Below are 4,904 nucleotides of genomic sequence, written 5' to 3'. Positions count from 1 at the left end.
CCTGGATATATGCCTAGGAGTAGAATTACTTGGCCATTTGTTTATTCTTTTTTTAATATTTATTTTTTAGTTATGAGTGGACACAATATCTTCATTTTATTTTTATATGGTGCTAAGGATCAAACCCAGAGCCTCACACATACTAGGCCAGTGTTCTACCTCTGAGCCACAACCCCAGCCCCATTTGTTGATTCTTAAATATTAAAAATAATGTTGCCATAAATATCTAGGCCAAAAAAGAGTCATGGAAGGATTTCCAGTCAAAGGAGAAAAGCATAAAGGCAGGCCCAGGGGCTTGGGAGCGTGGGTCATAACCCGTCTGAACAATTCTTCAGCATGTGTTAAATTGGCTGTTATAAATATTAGAGATTAGATACAGCGGTTAGCCTCTGGCACATAGTATATTCTCCACAAAAGATGGCTACTATTGTACCCATCCATCCATACCATCAATATCACCAGATTTTCCTGTTTTTTATTTTTATGACCTCATATTCTGTTTTGTCAGGTCTGGTCTAAACCTTCAGAATGGTACTTCCTTGCCTCTGCTTAAAGCAAGCCATTCCCTTTCATCTCTCTATTCTATTTCTTGATGAACTCTTCTTATCATTACTTCTTTGCCCACACCTCCACTATGAGAGAGGCAAATCCTACTCTCCTACTCTCACCTCCTTGAGGTCATCAGGAACTTAGGGTTGTTGTGTAGACTTGAGGTAAGCATCTTGACTTGTATAAAATAGTGGTTCATGGGCCAAAGAAAACAGGTAGGTGAAAATCCTTTGGTCTGCATAGTGCACAGTAACACTAATATTCAAAAGGAAGCAGGAGATTTCACACAAAACTATATTTCTTCTTCATTTTTGCACAGTAAAAATAGACTGATTAGTGCTACTTCAGTTGTGGCTACTCCAGAAGTGCTACTACTTCCTGTAGCGTGTTTTTGAGCTATAAGGAAGGGACGTGAAGTAAGTAGCTAATCCGTGGAGGCATGGCAAAGATGCTATTTTTTTTTTTTTTTTTTACAGATTTCTGTGTGGCCTTAGCACCATCCTTCTCCCCTACTCCTCCCTTAGTCTTATCCCTGCTAAGCACCTGGTATTTTTCAGTCATTTCACACCAGTCCAGATAACTTTATTTATTGTTTATTTTTACCTGATCTGTCACTCTGCTATGTTGTGGAAAATCTTCTAGAAAAGTCTCCTACTACACGCTTGTAAAGATAGCAGTGTCTAGTCCCCAATGTCTACCGTCCCGCCCCCACCTGCCTCTTTTACTTTGGAAAATATTTTGCAAGCTCACTGTACAGGATACTTCACCTTCCTCTTTAGCGTCTACCATTGAAAACAGCAGTGTGCTCAGCTCTTAAAAGCCTGGGAAAACTGAGCAGCTTGTCCGCCAGACCTGGGGGTGTTTCCTTGCTTCAAAACCTGGCTCACTTAGAACCACTTGACCTGCAATTTCTGCTGTTAGATTGCTTGTTTCTTCCTCAGCCCTCAGCCAAGCTCAGGGCTCCATCTATCCCTGCACTTGATGCATTTGGCTAAACCCTTTCATTATCTCTGGCCTGTATTTTGGTGCCTTCTTACTGTCCATTTTAATCTTGCAATAATCCTCTCTCCTCTCCTGGACCTCAGCTGGCAAAGAGGAGAGCTTTGTTCTTGCGTGACCTTTCTCTGTCCTCTTCGCCTCCATCCTGTTTCATCTGTCTTTGATTTCACTATTTCTGCTCCCGTGTCTTCACCTCCATTTTGTCTGTGCTCTTCCTTAAACACTTCTGTAGCAATATCTATTTTATTCTCGAAAGCCTCGAGCTATCTTTCTCTGGAAAGCTCTTTTTATGACGTTTTAAAAAATGTTTCATTATTTTGAAATCTTTAAAGGGGAGCAGAATTTCTATTCTTCACTTCTTTACCCAATTTCCTGTTTTAAGAAGTTATTTTTAATTTCTACCAATGCACGAATAGAAATGATATAGTCTTCCACTTTACATTTTATGACCTTTAGCACTTTTGCTGATGATCCCTCAACCTAATATATTTGTGTTAGTCAGCTTTTCATTGCTGAAAAACTTTGAGGAGGAAAAGTTTATTTGGGGATCATGGTTTAAGAGGTCTCAGTTCCAAAATCAGACAACTCCAATGCCTGAGCCTGATGCGAGGTAGACTTCATGGTGGAGGAAAATTGCTCAGCCAATGGTAGCCAGGAAGTGGAGAAAGCAAGTCTCCAGGGATAAAACATAAACCCCAAAGGCATGTCCACAGTGGTCTATTTCCTCCAACCATACCTTATCTGCCTAGAGATACCACCCAATACAGTAGTATTTGTCAAGTGGATTAATGGACTAATTCACTGGTAAAATTACAGATCTCATAATCGAATAATTTTACCCTGAACATTTCTTCATTGTCTCCTGAGCTTTTGGGGGGATACCTCATATTCAAACCATAGCAATTTTCAAATGGCTTGCACAGGCAGCTAAATAAATATCCCTGTCTCTAACTGTTCTTAAGTTTGAATCATTAACATACCCTCTTAAAAACAAAAGGAAAAAAATTTTCTGGGTCCACAGTGTTGACCCAAATTATTTTCTTTATAAAAAATTGCTAGTTTAACATAGGTATGATTCTGGCTAATATAGATAGTTTCTTGGCTCTGGCAAGCCTATGATGACTCAAGTCTCTCTCATTTTTCTCTTGTCAAAGTGTTGTGAAATGTGTTCACGAGGAACATTTAGGTGTTAAGTAAGTTTTCCTCTTCTCATAGATCTCTGATGATTACACTGGCAGCACTGTTAACCTCGTGGGGTTCAAAACACCAGTGCAGACTTGTATCTGAGGTCCTGCCTTGTGCTGCTTTTCAGGTGGACATCTAGGTTATTCAAAATACGCTTATGTAATTATTGATGGATTTGGAAAGTCCCTGTAGAAAACAGTCAAATCTCTGCCACTACACCTTCTGGTAGGGTCTGAATGCTGCAATGCTGAGGACACCTTTTTTGTCCCACGCCCCAGCTCTTTTCCCAACACACTTGACCTTCCCCCCCGGCTTCATGACTTCCTCTGTACACAGGAAAGGCATCCTGTGCCAAATTCCCTTTTATGCTCCGCTTCTCTTTTGAGAGTACTGTTTTAGTCAGCTTTTTCAGTGCTGTGACCAAAAGACCTGACAAGAACAATTTTAAGCAAGAGAAGCTTATTTGGGGCTCATGGTTTAAGAGGTCTCAGTCCATAGATGGCTGACCCATCCCTCAGGGTATGAGTGAGGCAGAACATTGTGGTGGAAGAGTATACCAAAGGACAGTAGCTGGGGACATGGCTCCAGGAAGTGGGGTGGGGGAAAAGAGAGAGAGTGAGAGTATTAGAGAGAGTTAGTTCTGCTCAATCAGGACAAAATATAAACCCCAAGGGAATGCCCCCAGGGACCTACCTCCTCCAGCCACACCCTAACCACCTACAGTCACCACCCAGTTAATCCCTATCAGGAATTAAAACCCTGATTAGGTTAAAGTTCTCATAACCCAATCATTGAACCTCTAAACTTTCTTGCATTGTCTGACACATGAGCTTTTGGGATACACTTAACATGGAAACCACAACAGGGCTCATATCTATACTTTGATCTTTTCTCCCAGCCTGGTTTACTTCAATGGTCTTTCAAGTTTCCACATTGTACTGTGCAATTTTCTACAAAATTTTGAGGATCTGAATATGCATGCATGGCTCTTGCCCTGTTAAGGAATTTGGTTAGTCCCAGTCCTTTCACACGTAGATTTCTCTCTTCAAATTCAGCTCCATTTCTTAAGTCAGATTTATACCGAGATCCTCTCAAGAGAAAGAATTCTAAGCTTCCTGTCCAGCCTGTGTTCCCACGGGGCAGCAGAGGCAGCTCTAGATTTAGAATTAAGACATTCCTAGAGAAATCCTTCCACTTAAGCTATTCCATGATGCTTTATATCTTAACTTCCTAGAGGGTTATTTTTCTCATGTGTAAAATGGGATAATAATAGCTACCATCTTTCAGGATTTTTTTGGTGAAGACTTCTTAAAATACTCTATATTAAACCATTTTTAAATTCTATCTGTGTTATGGATTTTTAGTTGAAGCTCTGATTGCCCAATTTTTTTTTTCTGTGATTGTGTATTTTTCTTTCAGGTGTTCAACATTTCTTTTGAATTTCTCTTCTTTTTCCGTTTGCTTCTCATTTTTCTTAGCTCAGGTTCTCTGTCACTTCATTTTCTCTAGTTAATTAATCCATCCTTCATCCGTCCATTGGCATCCTGACAGCTGTTAGGCTGTTGGGGTTGGGGAGGCTGTTTTGGAGTGAAGCAGCTCCTTGACTTAGGAGTCAGTATAATCAGAGAAACGGCTGAATGGCTGACTTGGGCACAGGAAGAGGAGAAACGTGAGGCAAGGAAGAGTTGATGAGGGGAAGCTGCGATAAGATGAGGGTGGCCAGCATGAGATGAGCAGGGACCCAATCCCCCCGGGGCAGGAGGTGGTGGAAGGACACACAGCAGAACCAGGGATCCTACTCGAATATTCTATTAGCAGTTGTCTCCTTACTGTGTTGTAAACTTCCTACCAAACCTTTGGTGATGTTTACCTCTCTCTGGAGTAGGCTTTTAGGGAAATCCTATAAAAGATAGTAGGGCACGGGGACAGCAAGTGATGGGGGTTTGAGCCAGTCTTTCCTATTCTGAAGGGAAGTAATGACTCCAGTTGACATCTGGACATTCATTTTAAAATACAATATGTGCCAAATTGGACTTGGGTTCCTTTTGAAGAAAGACTATCACAAAGGAGGACTCCAGCAAATATTTGTTGGATATATAGGCTTTAGCTTTTCCTGCCTTCAATTTATCCTCTTTGTTCCTCTCTTGTCCCATTTTTTATTTTTTTGTTTT

Source organism: Ictidomys tridecemlineatus, chromosome 7 (assembly GCF_052094955.1).
Source record: "Ictidomys tridecemlineatus isolate mIctTri1 chromosome 7, mIctTri1.hap1, whole genome shotgun sequence".
In the NCBI taxonomy this organism is placed as follows: Eukaryota; Metazoa; Chordata; class Mammalia; order Rodentia; family Sciuridae; genus Ictidomys; species Ictidomys tridecemlineatus.
This window is presented reverse-complemented; position numbering follows the sequence as displayed.